Source organism: Psammomys obesus, unplaced genomic scaffold (assembly GCF_907164565.1).
Source record: "Psammomys obesus unplaced genomic scaffold, mPsaObe1.curated_primary_1811, whole genome shotgun sequence".
In the NCBI taxonomy this organism is placed as follows: Eukaryota; Metazoa; Chordata; class Mammalia; order Rodentia; family Muridae; genus Psammomys; species Psammomys obesus.
In genome coordinates, this window is record NW_026591086.1 from 27482790 (window position 1) to 27506276 (window position 23487).

Sequence of the window (23487 nt, forward strand, 5' to 3'; positions counted from 1 at the left end):
ATGATTAAAACGAGATGAGGAATAGCATGCATTTATATCTAATCACAAAGTATAAACACTTGAATAGCATGATGACTTGTTTATTAAAAAACTCCTTAAATATATTATGAATATGTGCAATGATTACAGAAAGAGTGACTGTTTTACAAAGGTGCTACATTTAAAGATTTAGTTTAATCTTTTTGTATTGAGATAGAATCTAATGCTGCCTGGGCTCATAGAGTACTTTCTACTTTGAATTCCTAAACCACCTGCCTCCATCACCCAAATGTGTAATTATAGACATACACTAACAATGGTTGCCCATTTTCTTCACTTACGTCTAAGTTTAGAAATTTATACATAATTCTGAATATCTTATTTGAAACAGTATTCATGAGTATTGTCCAAACAAGACTAATTAGGTATTATCGCTTCCATGGTGACTAAGGACATAGAAATATCTGTAATAAGGTGCTGATTCTTAGTTATTAACGCTAAGTTACCTGTGCTCCTAATGGTTTAAAAAAAAAACACGAAAGACAGAGGACATCTATGTTCAGGACATTCACCATGTCCTGTCCTTCTCTGAGGTGTGCTTACATTCCAAGGCAGTTAGATAATAGCTATCGCTTAGCTGTTCCCTTACTGGCCTTCTTTCTGTAGCTCTTAGGTTTTCCTCTTTTTATCTGATGCTAGTATGCACGCTAGCCTTCAAGCCTTTGTAAGTAATCCTGGGAGATTTCCTCTTGACATTTAAAACTCAATTATATTTTAGAGATCATTTTTTAAAAATATCACATTAAAACAGTATTTATCCCTATAGTTGTAAGTGGTAAGGGCACTTTTTTTTTCCTTTGGAGAAAGCTCAAAACCAGTATTTTATATCTATATTTACCCCCTTAGGTCTCAATACTTTTACTGTGAAATACATTTGGCATTAATGCAAACTCTTTAAGTGATGGTATAGTTTTTTAACAGACTTTAGTTTTGTCGCTGTCATGGGGATAATTAAATTATTCATGTCAATGATAGCTCTCATTTTTAAAATCTTCACATAAAAATAATCATTACCTTTTCAAATAATACTTAGGAAAGTGATAGACTTTCCAGTAAGTTGAGGCATACCTAAATGGTGATTACACTACTGACTGTCATCATCAGGTTCCCCCCAGGTTCTCTTCCTCTTCTCACCTTTTTTGCTGTAACAAATGTTTTCATTCTGAAGGACCTTACTAACAGAGTTTAACATCTCATCTAACCCCTTCCATTTTGTCATAAAACTATCAAACAACTAATTCAGTTTTGATGAGGATTACATATGATTGGTAAATGCTATACCCCTGATCTATATTCTCAAACCCCTTTGTATTTTTTCTTTCATTATTTTATTTCTGAGACAGTCTCACAAATTCTACCATTTAAAATTTTAACTCTATCTCTGTAAGGCCCCATGAGAATGAATTAGTTGTCTTTGTTGAGGTTCTTGTCCGCTCCAGGTCCTTCCCTGATACTTCCACATAATGCCAGGAGCTCCACCCCATGCTTGGCTGCAAGTCTCAGGATTTGTCTCCATCTGCTGCTGGCTAGAGCCTCCCAGGTGACAGTCAAAACCTAGGCCCCCTGAACACATGTGGCCTATGGGCAGCTTGGTCTTCATATGGGGACACTAGTGAGTGTATATGGGGAGGTCTGTTTCTAACATGGATTCTTGCCAGTTTTTGGATCACTTGCCCCTGGGAGAGCGGACTTGCCTGGCCTCAGTGGATGAGGACATGCTCAGGCCTGATGTGACTTGATGTGCTGAGGAGGGTTGATACAGGAGTGTCCCCTTTTCTGGGGGTAAGAGGAGAGAGGAAGGGAGAAGAAAAGAAGGGGAGGGGACTGGAAGGAGAGGAGGGAGGGGCACCCTTGGGATGTAAAGTAGGTAAACTGAAATTTTATAAATATAAAAAAATAACTAACTAACTTTTGAACACCATTCTGTAGCCTAGGCAGGTCCCATAGGTGTAGTCCTTCAGACTCTCTTTCCAAGTAGCTCAGCTTACGCTACCATGGAAATTTACTATTTTTTTTAATTGAAAATATTTAATACAAGATATTCTGATTAAAGTTTCACTTAGCCCAACTCCTTCTAGATCTCCCTAACTGATCTCTACACACCCAAACACATCTTTTCTTTCTCTCTGATTAGAATGCAAATAGGAATCTAAATGTACTAATTATAAAATAAAATACGATAAAATGAAAAACTAACACCACCAGGAAAGGGTATAACTAACAAGAAGAAAGAGAACCAAAGGAAAAGCCCAAGAAACACACAGATGGACACACACACACACACACACACACACACACACACACACACACACACATATTAAAAAGAAAGAACAACCAGAAGACTAATACACGCACAAGAACTGAAAAGTTAAAAAAAAAGCCGACAAAATATGATGAGGTAAACAACATTTCAAAATTAACTAATTATTTATTATCATTTTTTTTTCATTTTGTATCCCCCTCCCTTGTCTCCTCCTTTTCCCACCCACCCTTCCTCTTCTCGCTCTGTGCCCTTTCCCTAATTCCTGATAGGAGAGGACCTCCTTCCCTTCTATCTGAATCTAGCCTATCAAGTCTCATCAAGTCTGGCTGCATCATCTTCCTCTGTGGCCTGGCATCAAAGAGCCAGCCACTGAGTTCCTGTCAGAGATAGCACCTGCACCCCCCCCCCCTTAGTAGGGAACCCACTTAGACACTGAGCAACCTATAGGCTTCCTCTGAGCAGGGGATCTAGGCCCTCTCCATGTGTGGTTAGAGTATTGGTCTCTATAGACCCAAGATTTTTTACTCTCTTGGTCTCCTTGTGGAGTTCCTGCCTCCTCCAGGTCTTTCTCTACCTCTTCTTCCATAAGGTTCCCTGCACTCTGCCCAAAGTTTGGCTATAAGTTCAATATCTCCTTCGATACCCTGGTGGATAGTCTTTCAGAGGTCCCCTGTGGAAGGCTCCTATCCTGTCCCTTGTCTTCTCCTATGCCTGATGTCCACCCTGTTTTCCCTTCTGAGTGAGGTTTCAACATCCTTGGTAGGATCTTCCTCCTTGCTTAGCTTTTTAGGACTATCTAGCTTAGTATATTTATCCTATATTACATGGCTAAAATTCACTTATAAGTGAGTATAAACTATATGTGTCTTTCTGCTTCTTGGTTACCTCACTCAGGATGATGTTTTATAGTTCCCACCATTTGCCTGCAGATTTCATGATTTCCTTGTTTTTAATAGCTGAGTAGTATTCCATTGTAAATATACCACAATTTCTGTATCCACTTTTTGGTTGAGGTACATCTAGGTTGTTTCTTGATTCTGGCTATTATAAATAAAGCTGCTATAAACATAGTTGAGCAAATGTCCTTGTTGTATAGTATAGCATCTATTGGATATATACCCGGGAGTGGTGTAGCCAGATCTTGAGGTAGCACTATTCGTAATTTTCTGAGAAAGTGCCGGATTGATTTCTAAAGTTGTTGTACAAGTTTGCACTCCCACCAGTAATGAAGGAGGGTTCCCCGTTCTCCACAACCTCTCTAGCATGAGGCATGTGTGCCTTATGTTTTGCTTTTGTTGATTCTTCTAGAAAACCTCATTAATAATCTTTATTCAATCTTGTAAATATATACTTTTTTTTTTTTTTACAAATTAAGCTATATTTAATATATAGCTGGTGGTGGGATGAAAAAAGAAAACAAATTATATGGACTTATAGATTCAGAATATGAACTAATAGAAAAAAAAATATTAAATTGTGCTGTATCTTAAAGGAATACTTTCCCGATAGTCATCATATGTCAGCTTGAAAACTGAAAAATAATAGAAGGAAACAAAATATTTGATGTTGTTTCTATATTTCTAAATAACAGAAAACTTCTACTTAAAATGAACATAGGATGGGGACATAACTCAATTGTAGACTGCTTCCTCAGATGCACTAAACCCTGAGTTTGATTAACAACACCAGATAAAAAGTATGTTAGCTTGTGCCCATACTACCAGTGCTTTGGTAGTGAAGTAGCAGGGTCAGGTCATTCTCAGGTACAACACCAGTTCAAAGCACTCGAGGGCTACATAAAACTTTGCCACAACATCGAATAATAAAGTTAGTCAACAATAAGCAGCTGATTTAGTTAATAAACTATAACATTATCCTAATTGCTTATAGTAATTTTCATGACCTGAAAGATATTTTGGAAACATTAACGATGTAAATGAGGATAAACAGCCTATTAAGTTTTACAGTTGCTTCTGTGAAGTGTTAAGTAACTTTAGATTAATTTTGCAAAGAAGGAAATCATATTATACAGAGTCTATTAAAGATAACACCTTTTACAAGAATTGTCTTTACTCAAATGTGCTAAGAATTTTTCAAAAGCATAAAGAAATTAAAAAATTTAATTTTCCATCAATTTGCTTTTATATATACATATAGATACAGATAGAAATAGAGACAAAGATAGAGGTAGAGATATGTTTGCTTTAACACTCATTTAGAAATATTGGTCACTTAGAACATTTGATCATGTGTTAGTGGAGCAGAGAGCAAGAAAAACTAGTCAAGTTCTGATGAGCTAATTTGTGTCTATCACATTTAAGCATTTTAATTTCTTGTGACATGAATGTTTAATGTTTCAACATTTTCAGGAGCTCTAAAGGAAGGTGATGTATTTCTTCATTAATTCAGCAACCATTTCCGATAAGTCTGCAATTCCTTCTGCAAGAACTGTGATTCATAATTGAGAAAACAATTGTAAATGTTAGTTGTCCTTGAGTTCATGGAGTTGGTGAACCAACACATAAACAAAGAGATGAATGGAGCATTAAAATATTGCCTGAGATTTGAAACCATAGAGCTACTCACAGAACTTAAGAACTCACAGGAGGAATCATTTAGTAGTGGTGAAGGATCTAGAAATACAATTTGGGTAAAGAAATATCTGTATGATGAACATGAATCATCCCAAGAGACAAGTGTTGTAATGTGGTGGTGAAGAGGCAGAGGCAGAGAGAATGATGAAATGTAAAAAAGAATTATAGACAAATAGCCCACCCTGGTAGTCAGTAGTTATAAATGATTGTCTCAGCTTCAGAACAGGAAAACTACCAATACTTGATGAGAGCCAAGGAAGGGCATGATCCAGTCTTCTGACAATAAAGATTTTTGAAGCCAAATTTCTTAATTTAGAGTTAATTCTGGAGAAAACACATTCTTACAAGTTTGATAGACTATATATTTAGCTTAAAAAATCAGACAAATACACATGTATTTAATTAGATTGTAAAAAAAAAAAAAGGAAAAAGAAAAATATTCTAGGCAGAAAACCCAGTAAGAAAATTCTTTGTAAAAAGTTTAATTGATTTCAATGAACTGAGAAGACAAATTTTCATATGCATTAGAAAACTATTATTGCATGTCAGTTTATTTATTCATTGGTAAATTTCATATCAAAACTACATTTCTAGAAAACAATATATTAATGAAATTACACATTAATTAAAGTTTCAAACAAAATAGTTTAAATTAAACAGACAGAATGATCGCTAATCATAGTATGTATTCTTGGTAAAAAACTGAAATTCTGTGCTATTAAACCTTGGCCTATGGACCAATATCCTTAAGAGAAATTAAGAAATGCCAAAAGTATAATTAATAAGATTTACTCTACCTAAGATTCTGACAATAATTGTGAGCTTATTAAGCTCTCTACACTATTGTATGTTCTCACTGGTGGGATTTAAATTACTTACATATCTCTCCTTGCTCTCTCTCTGTCTTGGTCTCTCTCTGTGTGTCTCTGTCTGTCTCTGTCTCTCTCTCCCCACATCCTCCCACTCCCTCCTGATTCCTCTAGCTCTTATCTGCACTCATGCCCAGTTTATCTTCTGAATCTATTCTATTTTCTCCTCATGGAAAGATCCATACATAGCTGTTAGATTGGTGTTTTTGTGAGACACCTAGCAATGGGAGCAGATGATCCTGACTCCTTTTCCTGCACTTAACACACTTTTTCTCCTATTGGGTTGGCTTGTCCAGCATTGATATGAGGGTTCTCTCCTTCTCTTACTGTACCTTGTTTTGTCCTACTTAGTTGTTGGATCCTGGAGGTCTGTTGTTCTCTGAAGATTAAAGGGAGGGAAAGTAGATCTAGAGGAGAGGAGAAATGGTGGGAAGAGTCCAAAGAGGGGAAATTGTTTTGGGGATATATTATATGAGAGAAGAATCTATTTTCAATTGAAAAAAAGAGGAAAAATAGATTATTCTCACAGAAAAAAAAATAGATTACTCTCAGATTTTATTCTAATGTTTATACTGGAAGATTAACTCCTTTAGAAAAAAAAATAGTGCATGTCAATATGTCTTTAAACTAAAACAACTAAGAAAATAAAATTATTTCAAAGATCCCAATTTAATTTTGAAAATTAGTTCTCCTTTCTTTTTGTTATTTTATCAAATTTTATCTTAAATTAACCTCCTTGGTAAGTAATTGGAGAACAAAACAATTTGTTTTGCATAATACATGCTTTATAGCTGTTTTCTCTGGATTGAAACTTTCACTTCAGGAAGGGAGAAAAAGGCATATCATTACTCAGGAAGTTCATGAAATTTACAAGACTACTAAAATCACTCCCCAAGGTTACAAAATCAATAAGGATTTACTGAGTGTGATAAAGGGGATTCATCAGTAGAGCTGTCTTCATGGCTTGCACAAAATAATAGTCATGCAGCTCGTTTTTTTTTTTTTTTTTTTTTTTTTTTTTTTTTTTTTTTTAGAATTTATTTATTTTATACCCGGATTGAACCCCCCTCCCTCAACCCCTCCCAATCCCACCTTCCCTCCCTTTTCTCCCTTATCCCCTTCCCCTAGTACACTGAAAGGTGAGTTCTCCTACTCTGCCATCTGCCCGTAGCTTATCAAGCCTCATCAGGACTGCCTGGACACTAGGTTAAACAGCTTTTTAAGTAGTTACCCATGGATGGTAACTTCTTAGAGTGGTTTCTACTCAAAGTTATCCATATTTGAAATGGGGATTTCAGTGAAGTCATTGGCTTCAGCACTATCCTTGGATTAAATAGCTTCACTTGTCTTGTGTGTGTGCATTTTTGTGGGTAATTAAATATTTGCAAGTAATTCAGCATGTTTGCAGTTATAATTTATCAACCAACAGGAACTGATTGATAAATGAGAGATTTAATATGTAGAGATATATTAGACTGCTCAAGGTTTTTATTTATTTATTTATTGATTTTGCGAGGTGACAAGATCTACTGCCCCAAATTCATGACTATTAATGATTGACCTGGGGCAGTGGTTCTGATTTATTGCATTAGGAAATGGAAAATTAATAATGTAGACATTTTCATGAGTATGTAAAACAAAGGCACAGTTTATTAAGAATTTTTACATAGGAGGAAGCAATTGAAGAAAAAAAAAAGTAAGAAAAAACCCTGGGAGTGGCAGGTTGTTTTCCATGGAGGGAAATTCTATTCCTTTGTTTGGGATTTTGCAGGCCTATCACAGAAGATGATGGAAGTCTACAGGTAATTGCTATGAAATTGGTCATTTCACTGGATTGTCATGGTATAAACCTAATGAAAGTCACACACATTCCATTTGTATATCACTGAGTCAACTAGAGAGAGATAATGAAGTACTGTTCATACAGAGTTCACTCAGGTTGCTGTTCTTGAAGCCCTGCTTTCTGACTCTCACCGACTCTGGATTTGTTCATTACTGAATTCATTGCTAGTGTCAATTCTTTGGCCAGCATTAGAAACATCGGGAATTTCAGACATGTGTGTTGCTATTAATTAGGCCATGTTACATTTGTTCTAACATTTACATAATCACCTACGGTCGATATTTAACTCTATTTTAACCTTATGTTGCACTTGACTTCTTTCTTGGTTACTTCATATTTAATAACATGTTTATAGGGTTGCCTGGGGCTTTTAAAAGTTAGAAGCCTCTGGTTAGAAGACGTTATTATTGGCAAATTAGTCTATTTCAATTAGCTGCATTAGAAGTACAATATAAGCAAGTTAATAGTGTCCTACACAATCCTTCTAGGATTTTGAGAGCCAGCTGGCCAGCAGTTACTGGCTCTGAGAATCCTTAGAGCCTTGAGAGTTACCAGCCTTCTCCCATATCATCTGTCTAGCTTTCTTTTTTTTTAATTTTCATTTTTTTAAATATTAGTTACAGTTTGTTAACTTTGTATCCCTGCTGTGTCCCACTCCCTCTTTCCCTCCCAATCCCATCCTCCCTCCCTCATCTCCTCCCTGCCCCTTTCCAAGTCCACTGATAAGGGAGAACCTCTTCCCCTTACATCTGATACTGGTTTATCTGGTGTCTTCAGGGCTGGCTGCAAAGTCCACCTCTGTGGCCTAGCAGGGCTGCCTCTCCCAGATGTCGGGGAGGAGGGGAGGTGAAAGAGCCCACCATTGAGTTCATGTTTAGCTTTCTTATCTCATACTCAACTACAAGCTCTTTTATTTATATTTTCAGTGCTTTATGCTATGCTATATTAACCCATAATCTTCCTTTTAACCTCAACCTCCATTTTTATTCCAACATATATGAGTAACTTGCAATTTTAACCATCAGCATGTTGTTGTTTTTACTGCCTATATAAAGCTAGCTACAGCCTGAAACAGTGTCACACACCTGTAATCTCAGCACTTGGGGAAGCAGAGGCAGGCAGATCTCTCAGAGTTTGAGGCTAGCCTGATTTACAAAATGAGTCCAGGACAGCCAAGGCTACACAGAGAAACCGTCTCTAAAAACAAGAGAGAGAGAGAGAGAGAGAGAGAGAGAGAGAGAGAGAGAGAGAAAGAGAACAGTCAGTAGAGGTAATGTCTACATCAAAAAGACAAGAAACAGAAAAGGAGCCTGCCACAGAGGACCTCTGAAAGACTCTACCCACCGGGATATCGACGGAGATACTGAGACTCAGCCATGCTTTGGAAAGAGTGCAGGAAAACTTATGGAAGAAGAGGGAGATAGAAAGACCTGGAGGAGACAGGGACTCCACAGGGAAACTAACAGAGCCAAAAAACCTGGGCCCAGGGTTCTTTGCAGAGACTGATCCTACAACTAAGGAGCATGAATGGAGAAGACCTAGACCACTACTTCAAGGATCCCATAGGCTTCTCATTTTCCAAGTGGGCTCAGTAGTAAGTGATCAGGGGCTGTCTCTGACATGAACTCATGGGCCAGGTCTTTAATTACTTCCCCCCCCCCGGGGGGAGCAGCCTTGTCAGTCCTCAGGGGAAGATGATGCAGCCAGTCCTGATGAGACCTGATAGGCTAGGGTTAGATAGAAGGGGAAGATATCCTCCTCTCTCAGGGAAAGGGGTAGAAGAGGTAGGGTGGGTGGGACTGAGAGGAGACAAGAGAGGGGCTGCAGCAGAGACACAAAGTGAATAAACTGTAATAAATAAATAAAATTAAAATTATGAGAAAAAATGTTGCAAAGGAGGCCTAACATTTGCCATAGATGTTAAATGTTGATAAATGGGCCAGACTTTCGGTGAAGTTAATGATATTTTTAAAAGTTGAAAGTTTAGCAGAAGTTTTTCTACATATACTCTTATCATTTCAAGCAGTTTTTGTCAGTGAAGTGTTACAGTGACAATTTTATGCAGACACAAAGAAGACCAAAATAGTAAGGGTGACATATTCATCAAAATTGTACATTAACTGATATATCTTTATTACTACTCATTATTGTTAAATGAATTTAGGCATAAAAATTCACATGAATCACTTTTCTATTGCTAAAGTTTATGAAGTTTGCTTGTCAGTCTGGAAGGATAATTGAGATAAAAGGCACAGGAGCAAAGGATGAATAAAACACAGTGCTGTGAGTATTCAGATTATTCTATTAAAAAACAAAGAAATACAAAGAAAGTAAAGGCTTTAAAATTAGTCATTAAAAGTTTTGTCTGAAATTAGTATCAGTTTCAAATTTTTGACAAGGTTAAACAGATAATTATAAATCTTTCTGCAATCAAATATTCATAATCATAGTACTTGTGCCAACCTGTTCCAAATATATATTAAAAAATCTTTAATACATTTTATATTTTAGAACAACTTTTTCCAAGACAAAAAGTTTGTCCTCATAAATTACCCTATAAATCATTAGAACATTATATTATAAGCTCCATTTGCCTAACAATTTACAAAAAAAGTAATATTTTTATTTTTATAGAAACAGAAATAATGTGAAGCTAAATTTCTTCTATGAAAAGTCTATAACCTAATAATGAAAAACAAGACTGCCTCTTACATAATCTGATTGGCCTGCTCTTTGATCACCTCCCCCTGAGGGGGGAGCAGCTTTACCAGGCCACAGAAGATGACAATGCAGCCACTTCTGATGAGAACTGATAGTCTAAGATCAGAAAGAAGGAGAGGAAGACCTCCCCTATCAGTGGACTTGGTGAGGGGCATGCATGAAGAAAGGGGAAGAAGGGTGGGATGGATCTGAAGAGGAGGAGGGAGGGGCTTATGGAGGGATACAAAGTGAATAAAGTGTAATTAATAAAAAAATAATAATAATAATAATAATAAAATCAAGGTAAAAAAACCAATATTTCTCTCTCAAAGATCCTGTATGTCCCTGAGAATTATAGAACTAAAATTCAAGGGAAATAACTAATAACAGTTAAGATTATAATTAAATTTCAAGAAATTTCAGTTATTCTGTATAGTATAGACAGAAATGATAAACTGACAAAAAATAATGCTAACTAAGCCAAAACACAAAAATAACAAAAGTTTCATTTACACAATTTTCCAAATTTAGATAATTATACAAAAATTAATATTAGTTATTGAATAAATTTTAAACATTATGATGTTCTTTGAAATTATGGTATGATAATATCTATAAACTTATTCATCTTACTTTTATTGCATTTAAAACATGATAGAAGCAAGAAAGCAAATCTACAAAACCTACAAGCTATGACTAATGTTAATATTGAAAGTCCTCAATTATTTTTAAATATCAACATGATATTTAAAAATTGGATTAAAGAAACTATTCAATATCATTTTTTATTAAATCTGTTCACAACGTACAGAAGAAATTGCTTTTTTAATTTTAATTTTTTTCTTCACAATTTATTCATTATATATCCCAATTGAGGCACTCTCCTTCAACTACCCCCATTCCCACCCTCTCTCCTTTTTCCAACTCCATCCCTTTCCCCTAGTCCACTGAAAGGGGGTATTCTGCACCATTGCCTTCTGCCTAAAGCCTGTCAAGTCTCATCAGGACTGACTAGATCCTCTTCCTTGGTGGTCTGGCAAGGCTGCATCACCAGAGGTGAGTGATCAAAGAGCAGTCAACTGAGTTCATGATAGAGGCAACCTCTGCTCCCATCACTTGGATATACACATGGAGACTTAGCTACCAATTGGGAAATTACTTTTGTGGAAATGCAATGTAATTCAAAATACAATTAGATTGTTTCTTCTTGGTCTGTGTCTTTAAAACAGAAAGTAGGTGATGAAGATTTACACAGGGACTAATGAATCACTAAAGAAAATACAAATCTATATATTTTCAAGTCTCAACTGTCATCAACATTTTTTGGGGTATATATCTATATATTATATATATGTATATACATGAAAATGTAATTAACAGTGAAATATAACATCCTATAGAAGTACCAGATGTTCAGAATAAGCATTCTATATACCATTACGGTATATAGAATTTGTTACTGGGCATGTGTGTTTCAGTGGCTATTCCACTACATAGAGGTGGCTACTGGCACCTACCTCTGTGATATTTTTATTAGTTATCTCATTCCTATAAAGTGATCTTTGCATAAAAAATACAAAAAATAACGTTATGTAAAAGGTAATATGGGCCTTTTAAAGATATCTTAAATTTTTATTTTATTGTACAACATGATATTTCTGTTAGCAAATATACATAAACAAATAATTAAAACATATGACAAGATAATATGCATCATCACTTCTCATTGTAACTTCGTGTATAGTTCAGAAAGTTTGGTAGGGTTATAGTAACAACAGCCTATTTCTTTAGCAATATTTTAACATATTTCATTCATATACTCATATTACATCCTGACCAGTTTTCCCTCTCCTCTCTTCCCAGTCCTCCCCTTCTTCCCATCTCCTTCTGCATTTCTCTTCAGAAAAGGTCATGTCTCCTAGGACTTTCAACCAAACATGGCATACTATCTTGCAATAAGCCTTGGCAGCTCATCTTTTATTAAATCTTTAAAAGGCAGATCAGTATTTTTTTTAAAAGGCTCCCAAAAGCAGGCAAAAGACTCAGAGACAGCCACTATCCAACTGTTAGGATTCTCACAAGAAGACCAAGTTATACAACAGTGACTTATATGCAGAGGGCCTGCAAATTTTTAATTTGTCACAAAAAGTTAACTTTAACCCCTTCTACAGATACAATGTTTTTATCTCTTCAACTGAAACAATTCTTAGTTTAGAGCCTTTAAATTCCCTTGGTCCGTTTTTTCTCCCTTCCCATCTAGGTATCTGGAAATATTTTTTGCTTTTATTTACTTTTTGCAAAGATTTTATACACAGATAATATAATAGCTTGCTATCTTTTTCATTTATTTTTATCACAAAATATTTTTAGTTTATTATTTTCTCTCTTTTTGTGTAATGAGATCCTTTCCATGCATTTTCAAATAGATAACTATATAAGACATGCTAGCAGAGGATGATATACCATGAATCCAACATTTGTCCAGCATGTAATAGGATACTGTCTAAATATAAATTGTCTTAACCAAATCCTGTTCATATATAAGCATTAACATCACATATACACAACAATGCCTGTCTATTCTCTCCCTCCCATCCTTGGTACCCAATATTTTAATTGCCTCTAGGATCCAGAAACATTTTATATTAGTGAAGATTTTGACAGTTTTGTAATGAAGATGAGATTACAGCAAAGCAGCAAAGCTTTCAGGCCTGCTTATAATATAAAAATGTTAATGAGTAGGAATCCCCATAGAGCCCCATTTCCCTGCCTTAATTTTTATGATGAGAAAACTTTTGATTTCCTTTTGTGAATTATTATATGTTAAGTGACTATCTTTTTTGATTCCACAAAATACGAGAACAAGTATTAATGTGGCTTCATCAATTTCAGTTGCCTTAATATGCTTGTGTTGACATAACAGATTATCCAAAGACCCAAGTTTATTCTCATAAGAGGCAATGATATTATGGAGCCAGATTTCTAGTGGTGTGGTGTCTATTCTTGGTTGTCAGCTTGACTACATCTGAAATTAATTGAAACCCAAATGGCAAGCACATCTGTTGATGACTGTTGTTTCCTTAATTAAACCACTTAAAGTTGGAAGACTTCTAATCTCACTTCTAATCTAGGTCTTTGGTGTTGGAAAACACTAATCTTTCACCTAGCTCTTTGAAGGAACTAACATCCATTCTTAATCTGGGCCATACCTTCTGCTGGTAGCTTGTAAAAAGAATATGGAAGAAGGAAGCTTGCTCTCTTTTTCTGATTGTTCTTGATGTTTCAATAGAAATCCATTGTAGAGTCTATTTCTTCAGAATTCTAGCATGTGCTGAGGACCAGCTGAGTCACTGGGCTTTGCAGGCTGAATAACTACTAAAACTCTTGGACCTTTCATTTGTAGACAGCCAATGTTGTACTAGCTAGATCAGCGACTACGAATAATTCTAATAAATCCCCTTACACATCATATACATAAACACATACACATACATAGCATATAAATGTACATCATATACACACATATATGTTATGTATATACATGGATACATGTATTCTACATTTTTTTCCTCTGAACAACCCTGACTGGTAGGCAAAGATTATTGTGTAATTGAAAGGCTGATTTCTGTACTCTCACTCCCCATATTTGGTTGCAATCCATGTTTTGAGTGTCCTGTCTCAATGTTGTGTAAACACTGCTCCTTGATCGTATCTTGATATGCCAATAAAACAGCCAAGAGCCAATCGATGAGCAGTGGAGAGAATATGGCTAGACATCCTGCCATCCAGGGGAGGACGAGTTAGAGGAGGAAGTGGGGAATTCAGCCATGTTGAGAGGTCAAAGAGACATCAGGAGAAGGCACTGGAACAAGAAAAGCTACAAAGTACTCTGGGATTTATCCTGGTAGAAAATCAAATTAGCATAGAGGTTTAAGTTGTGGAGAAAGGGGAACCCTCCTCCATTGCTGGTGGAAATGGTACAACCACTTTAGAAATCAATCTGGTGCTTTCCCAGACATTCAGGAATAGTGCTTCCTCAAGAGCGAGCTATACAGCTCCTAGGCATATATCCAAGAGTTGCTCAAGTACACAACAAGGACATTTGCTCAACCATGTTTGTAGCAGCTTTATTTGTAATAGCCAGAACCTGGAAACAACCCAGATGTCAATCAATGGAGGAATGAATACAGAAATTATGGTATTTTTGCACTATGGAATACTATTCAGCAATCAAAAACAACGGAATCATGAAATTTTCAGGCAAAAGGTGGGATCTAGAAAAGATCATTCTGAGTGAGGTTTCCCAGAAGGAGAAAGACACACCTGGTATATACTCATTTATATAGACCTGTAAGCTATGATAAACATAATGAAGTCTACACACCTAAAGAAGATAAACAAGAAAGAAGACCCGGGGTAAGATGATCAATCCTCACTTAGAAAGACAAATGGGATGGGCATTGGACATACGAGAAAACAATAGGACAGAATCCTACCAAAGAAGGCCTCTGAAAAACTCTACCTAGCAGTGTATCAAAGCAGATACTAAGACTCATAACCAAACCTTCGGCAGAGTGCAGGGAATCATATGAAAGAAGGGGGAGTAAATATGACTTGGAGAGGACAGGAGCTCCACAGGACCAAATATATCTCCACACAGGAGTCTTATATAAGACTGATTATCCAACCAAGGACCATATATCAATATAACCTAGAAACTCTGCTCAGCTGTAGCCTGTGGTAGCTCAGTAACCAAGTGGGTTACCCTAGTAAGGGGAACAGGGACTATTTCTGACATGAACTCAATGGCAGGCTCTTTGACCTCCCCACCCACCAAGGGAGGAACAGCTTTGCTAGGCCACAGAGGAGGACTTTGCAGCCAGTCCTGAAGATAATTGATAAAACAGGGTCAGATGAAAGGGGAGGAGGTCCTCCCCTAACAGTGGACTTGGAAAGGAACAGGGAGGAGATGAGGGAGGGAAAGTAGGATTAGAAGGGTATGAGGAAGTGGGATAGAGCAGAGATACAGAGTTAATAAAATGTAAATAAAAATAAAAAGATACTTTTCAAAAAAATAAAGAATAGGTTAATAAGTGCTCAGTTGTTGTGTTGTGAAACTTATTATTAAAAAAAATACAAAAGAGTCTCAATTAAATAATTGTGACATCTGAGTTAGGAGAGAAACTGAGAAACAAAAACAGTTTTATAAAAATAGAATTAACATTGACTAATTCAGATATTGGTACCAGAGTACCAATAGAGAAGCAGAAGTATGAGGATAAATTCTTTAACTCTCTAGAATAGGTTTTCTAAGTTTCCAAGACCTAGAGTTACTAAAGCCTTTTCAGTTACTTAAGACTCTCTTGGGAGCTTACACTATACAGAAAGCCTAAGGTGTGAACTATTTACAAACTTAAGGAAACAAATGCATTGAACATTCTGGTTCAGCAATTGTGAAAGACAATGGATTTGGTTACTCTTTTTATAAAACTTTTGACTACATGGAGATAAAGATAAGAATAAAAAAAATTATGATGCTAATCAGTTGTTCCTCACATCCTTAGAAAATTAAAAAATAAAAAGAAATGGGCTACATGTTAAAATTAAGCAATTTTTAACATCTTAGAACGCAATTAAGGGAAACAATAAAGTTAGTGATAAAATTGAGCAGCTCCAGGTGCCCATGAACAGGGAGTTTCTTTTCCTTGCCATTCCTATCACTGTACAATGGGCTTATAAACAAAGTGGTCATGATGGCAGATATGGCAGTTATGCGAGTCATCCACATGGACTTCCACTCATGAAGGCCCATGTGGCCATAGCTGCTGCTGAGTGCCTTATATGGCAGCAGCAGAGAGCACAGAGATGGTAACATTCCCTTAGGTGAGCAGCCACTAACCTGGTGGCTGTATGACAACACTGAACCATTTCTTCCATGGAAAGAGAACACTTTGTTTTTCCTGGAGTAGATACTTACTTTGGTTATGGACTTGCCTTTCCTGAATGTAATGTCTCTGTCAAAACCACCACCCACAGATTTATAAAATTGCCTTATCCACTGTTGTGAAATTCTGCACAGTATTGTTTCTAAGGATTAATTCACTTCACAGCCAGAGAAGTGTGACAGTGTGCCAACAATAATGGAATCACTGCTCGGACCATGTTCCACACCTGAAGCACCTGGACTGATAGAACAGTAGATATGTTTTTTTTAAAGACTGGTTTGCCAATTGGGTGGCAGCAGGCTTGAGGTCTGTGGAAAGGTTTTCCAGAAAGTGGCCTATGCTTTCTGGAGTTCAGTATATGTTTCTGTTTCTCCCATAGCCAAGACCCACAGATCCCGGAATCAAGGGGTGGAATAAAAAAAGGGATTCTACTCAGTATTCCCTTAGTGACTCACTAGGAAAATTTTGCTCTCTGCCTTAAAAAGGAAATTGCCTTCATTTTTGCTGGCCTAGAAGTTTTCTTTCCAGAGTGAGGAGGGCTTTTGCCAGTAGATACAGAAAAGTGTTGCATTAAACCGGAAGCTCAGACTTTCCCTTGGTCCACTTGGGCTTTTGATATCCTTAAATTAACAATGTAACGAATGGTGAATAGAAGAGATACAATTTAAAATTTTGTTGTTTAGCTTCAGACATCCAGTTTCTCTTGAGTGGTATCCTTATATTGTAATAGTACCATTTGCATGCCAAGTCTAGAAAAGTGAGGCTCAGTGAATCAGTCTCAACAACCCATACCTCATAATAAAATCAACTAAATTATATAAATCATGAGGTATAGGTTGTTGAGACTGATTCAAAAATCAACTAAGCAACAGAACAAGATAATTTGAACACAGGGAACTTCCCAGAGACAAGGACTATTCTTGGAGATGACCTGGAACCCCTGCACAGGTGTAGCCCATGGCAGTTCAGTGTCCAAGTGGGTTACATAGTAATGGGAAGAGGGACTGCCTCTGACATAATCTGATTGGCTTGTTCTTTGATCACCTCCCCCTGAGGGGGGAGCAGCCTTACCAGGCCACAGTAGAGGACAATGCAGCCACTTTTGATGAGAACTGATAGACTAAGATCAGAAAGGAGAGGAGAACCTCCCCTATCAGTGAACTTGAGGAGTGGCATGTGTGAAGAAAGGGGAGGGAGGGTGGGATCGGCAGGGGAGGAGGGAGGGGCTTACAGGGAGATACAAAATGAATAAAGTGTAATTAATAAAAAATTTAAAAAATCAACTAAAATTGGTTGATAGCAGTTATAATAACAAGTTGCACTGATAACAGAAGCTCAGATGATTTCCTTGGTATATGCCCTGTTGGCAAGTTCTTAAGCCGATACTATTAGACTCTGCTGTCCATCCATCATATTACATTTTTTTTTTTATAAAGAGTTGAGGTTAATTTCTGCTGGGTGAAACTAAAAATATTTATAAGATTTTATCATGCTTAATGACATTTTATCACATGTAATCATCACAATGTTAATGACTGTCTAGTCTATTAGAAGGAAAACAAAGGACATAAAACATAAAATTGTAAGTGTACCAATTTTGGCCAATTCTTTCTTTTAAATAAACTGATTTGTCATAAAACAATGTATTTTGAACTTATAGTCCATTCCAGTTTAAAATCCTTTGTGTTATGGAATAATGTTTGTGTCCGCCCTACCAAGTTCTTTCACTGACAACCCAATGGTCTTGTGATGGTACTGAGGAAGTAATGAAGGCAGGATGATGCCAAAATTCTGCATTATAAGACTTGATAAGAAGAGAGACAAGAACAACTGTTTATTTCCATTTATGTCATGTTATCCATAAAAACACAAACAGCTTACAGACTATGGACCAGTGAGTCCAACAATGGCAGCCTAAAAATCAAAGGGGCAAGAATTTCAGTCTGTGAGGCTGGATGCCTCAGCTATTCTTTAGTATATGCCAGAGTCAAAACAAGGAGACTCTAACCCCAGTGAGGGGGAAATGGCCTTGCTAGAGAGAGGAAACTGGCAAAATGAGGGCAATCTGCTCAGAGCGAAGTAGCACTTATATTTTCCTGATTATCAGTTTTTGGACTATCACAATTGGTTTATTCATTAATTTGATAAATTGTTGGCTACCGTCAAGTCTCAGCAATTACAAAAAAATGGTAATTATTATAATGTGTATGTTTATGCATGGATATATAGTTCTAACAGAACTGTAAAACATCAAGGAATATAATTACTAGGTCATATGCAAGAATATGTTGTTTTTGTAAGAAACTTGTAAACTTTTCTCAAATTCTGCCAGCAATGGAAAAAATGATTTTCCAGATTCTCATCAGTAGTTGATGTCTTTGGTGTGTGAATTTTACACATTGCAATGTGTGCATATCAGCCTAATGTAATCTTGACTTATAATTATTAAATGACATGGAATATTTGGTACCCTTTAATATGTACATTGTTGCATTTCTATTCAAACTATGGAAATCTTTAAGTGAATGTAGTAAAGAATGCTACCTTTAAATAACTGCTTAGGAAAAGGAAAAACTTTAAATTTCTGAACACAAAGATAACATATATAAACTTACAAATTGTATAATTCTGTTACTATATTAAAGTTTATCCATAGGACTTCCAGCTTCTACTATAAAGAGGCTGTTTTTATTGTTGTAATGAAAAACTAGGACTTATCACATAAGTTTGATTGCCTTTGACAACCACAGGACTCACTCATGGGAAACTTAATTTAGCAAAGCTCTTAAAGTGACTGAATTTCTGTGCTATTTTGGAGCCATCTCATTATTTCTGGTGAAGTTGTCCTTTCTGTGTTATAGAACTGGTCTACTAGCCCAGCAGGATAGGCACTGCATGAGTGGGAGGCAAACACTCTTTATGAGTTAATTAAACATGGCTATAAAAAAGAAAGAAATGTCAGTGTGGGAATGATGAGGTATAAATTCTAATCGATTGATGAGTACATTCTATACATGAAATATCACACTGTGCTTCTAAGTGTGTGCCAGTAATGCATGTTGCTAAAAATAAAACATCCCACTCAGGAACATATATGTATTCTCATGAATAAACTCACACATGCCTAAGAGTGCACAAATCTTTTGAAACAAGCAGTAGAACAAATGGAAATGAAATATCACAATAATTAATTTGAAAGATAGTAGTCCTTCACATTCACATGCACACAGACATAAAATGGAAATGATTAAAATAGTAAAATAATATTGAAGTTTACTATAGTTTGCTCATAGAAATCTATTAAACAATATTCTGCTAAATTTACTTAATTTCTGGATGTTTTAGCATTGAAAAATATTTTACTCATAAAATGCAATACTTATGTGTTTAGGATAGCACTATATCCTTTATGAATGTGGAGATAAAAAGGCCTTTAATTATCATTTTCCTGTTAATATTTATAATTGGTTTTATTCAATTTTCACTTCATTTCAAAACTTGATTTCTTCCCCCAGATTCTTTCAATCTTGAAATGTTCCATGATCCATAAGTACTAAATCAGTTATAAACTTTTACTGAACTCATTCTTCTACCTTTGTTAAGCATTGTCTTCTGTCTGGAAAGCTGTATTCAACAATTTAACTTACCAATCCAAAACTGCATTTGCTCTGTAAACTCATTAGATATTTTTCCTGGCAGCTTTTATCACTCCATTGTATTTTCAGAGAATTTTATAAGTAAAATATTTGCCATATTTCACTGAGATTGTTTACATGTCCAGCCACTTTATATATGGTATAGATCCTTAAACATGTCAAGTAGAAAGAATTTTGGAACTTTTCAGTTAAATGTTGAAAAATTACCATTTCATGCATGTTTAAAGCATCTGTTCTTCTTATAGGTATTTCAAAGTAGTCTCTGAACCTGGATAAATCCATACTCAATCTGTTTATTTGTCCTCTGCCTCTCAGAGGACAGCTATGCTGGACTCCTGACTCAAATATATCAAAGTATCATTAATGGTGTCAGATGTTGGCTCTCTCCCATGGGGTGAGTCTAACGTTGAGCCAGGCATTGGTTGGACATTCCCTTAATCTCTGCTCTGTTTTCATCTCTGTACATCTTAGGCAGGGTAAATTTTGGATCAAAGTTTTTCATATACTTTTAGAGTGAATATCTTTTTTCTTCCTTTTTAAAGCTCATTTTTAATTTTTTCATTTATTTATTTTAATAAATTACACTTTATTCATTTTGTATCCCAGCTGTAGCCCCCTCCCTAAAGCCTTCCCAACCTCACCCTCCCTCCCTCATTTCCTCCCATGTCCCTTTTGAAGTCCACTTCCTACTTACCCTAGCTTATCAGGTCTCACCAGGACTAACTGGATCGTCTTCCTCTGTGGCCTAGTAAGACTGCTCCCCACTCAGGGGAAGGTGATCAAAGAGCGAGCCACTGAGTTCATGTCAGAGACAGCCCTGTTCCCCTTACTAGGGAACCCATTTAGAGGCTGAACTGCCATGGGTTACATCTGTGCAGGGCTTCTATTATATATCCATGAGTTGTCCTTGGTTGGAGTATCAGTCACAGAAAAGACCGGTGGGCCCCGATATTTTGGTCCTGTTGCTTTCCTTGTGGAGCTCCTGTCCCCTCCTGGTCTTCCTATTTCCCCCTTTTTCATAAGATTGCCTGCCCAAAGTTTGGCTATGAGTCTCAACATCTGCTTTGATACCTTGCTAGGTAGAGTTTTTCAAAGACCCTGTGTGGTAGGCTTCTCTCCTGTTCTGTTTTCTTCATCTTCTGAGGTCTATCCCTTTTGCCTTTCTGAGTGATGATTGGTCATTATACCCAGGGTCCTCATTCTTGCTTAGCTTCTTTAGGTGTTCAGATTTTAGTATGTTTATCGTATATTATATATCCAATATACATTTATAAGTGAATATATACCATGCTTGTCATTCTGCTTCTGGGACATCTCACTCAGTATGACCTTTCCCAGTTTCTACCATTTTGCCTGCAAATTTCATGATTTCCTTCTTTTTAATTGCTGAGTAGAATTCCATTTTGTAAATGTACAACAATATTATTTTACCTAAATTTGAATATATTTTTTTTCTTTATTCAATGAAGAATCATGAGCCTGAGCTGCATGCTCTATTGTCTAGCCTTTGCTCTGTCCACCTTGACCAAGTCTTCTGATCAAGGAATATCCATGTTAGAATCCTCCCCACCCCCAAGTCCCTGTTCCCTGTGTCCCCTTGGGCATGCCCAGTTCCCCTCAGCTCTGTGCTGTCTCCCCATTCCCACCCTCAGCTCCACTGCCTAGACACTGCTCCCCTGACCTTCAGTTGTTCTTCTGAATCAAGAACATCCTAGTTAGACCATTTCATTCTCCCCCTCTCAATACCCAGAAGGCCATGTTCCCTGGAGCACACTCAGCTACCCTGAGCTTTGCACTAACTCACTCTTTCCCAGCTCTATTGTCAGGCTACCACTTTGCCAGACTTGATTCTTTTAATTGATTTCTTTGTTTCTAAGGCCTGCTGAACCAAGACTATCCAGGGGCAAACACATGGCTAAAAGCCAGAGTAAGAACACAATCAACAAGAGCCAGGGCAATATGGCACCTTCAAAGCTCAAATTTCATACTAAAGCAAGTCCTGGGCATCCTAGCACAAATAAAGCACAAAAAAGCCCTTCAATCCAATCTCAGAAAGATGATGTAAGCCTATAAAGATGAATAAACAAATCAGATAAAAAATGCCTGAAAATATAATGGAATAGTATTATAAAGAAGAAATGACTAAATCCCTTAAAAAATACAGGAAAACACAATGAATCTTATCTTGATTTAATTTTGGTAAATGGAATCTATAAATAAAATTATCTATTCCATTTAAGTTTTCAAATTCTGTGGCATATAGGCTTTTGTAGTAAAACCTAATGATTGTTTGGATTTCCTCAGTGCCTATTGTTATGCCCCCCTTTCCATTTCTGATTATTCTGATTAGACAGTTTCTCTCTGCCTTTTGGTTAGTATGGCTAAGAGTTTGTCTATCTTGCTAATTTTCTCAAAGAACTAGCTCTAAGTTTCCTTGATAGTTTGAATTATTTTCTTTGTTTCTAAATTATTGATTTCAGCTCTGAGTTTGATTATTTCCAATCATAAACTGCTCTTGGTTTTGTCTGCTTCTTCCCTCCCCCACCCCAGGACTTTATGTGTGTCATTAAGTTGTTTGTATGAGATGAAAAAGACATAATTTTCAACAAATGGTGCTGGTCTAACTGGATGTCTACATGCAGAAAAATGTAAATAGAACCATATTTATCACCCTGCACAAAAGTAAAGTCCAAGTGGAGCAAAGACTTCAACATGAAACCAGACACACTAAATCAGTTAGAAGAAAAAGTGGGGAAGAGCCTTGAAATATTGGCATAGGAAAAAACTTCCTGAACAGAACAAAAGAAAAGTCTCTAAGAGCAAAAATAAATAAATGGAGCCCCATGAAACTGAATAGCTTCTGTAAAGCTAAGGACACTGTCATCAGAACAAAACGACAGCCTACAGATTGGGACATGATTTTCACCAACTCTATATCTGAGAGAGGGGTGATATCCAGACTATATAAAGAACTAAAGAAGTTAAAAAGCAATAAGTCAAGGCATCCAATTAAAAAAATGAGTACAGAGCTAAACAGAATTCTTTGTAGAGGAATATCGAATGGCAGAGAAACACTTAAAGAGATGCTCAAAGTCCTTAGTCATCAGAAAAATACAAATCAAAACAACACTGAGATTTCACCTTACACCCATCAGAATGGCTAAGATCAAAAACTCAAGTGACAACATATGCTGGAGAGGATATGGAGAAAGGGGAACTCTCCTCCATTGCAGGTGGGAATGTAAACTTGTACAACCCCACTTTGGAAATCAGTCTGGTGCTTTAAAGAAAATTAGAAATAGTGCTACCTCAAGATACAGCTATACCACTCCTAGGCTAGATTAGGATTTCAAAGCATATACAATATATGCTCAAGTATAGAATAAGGACATTTGCTCAACCATGATCATATCAGCTTTATTCAGAATAGCCAGAATCAGTGGACTTCCAACCCAGACATCCCATTCTAGATACAGAAATAGTGGTACATTTACACAATGGAATACTACTCAGCAATTAAAACCAAGGAAATCATAAAATTTCCAGGCAAATGGTGGGAACTAGAAAAGATCATCCTG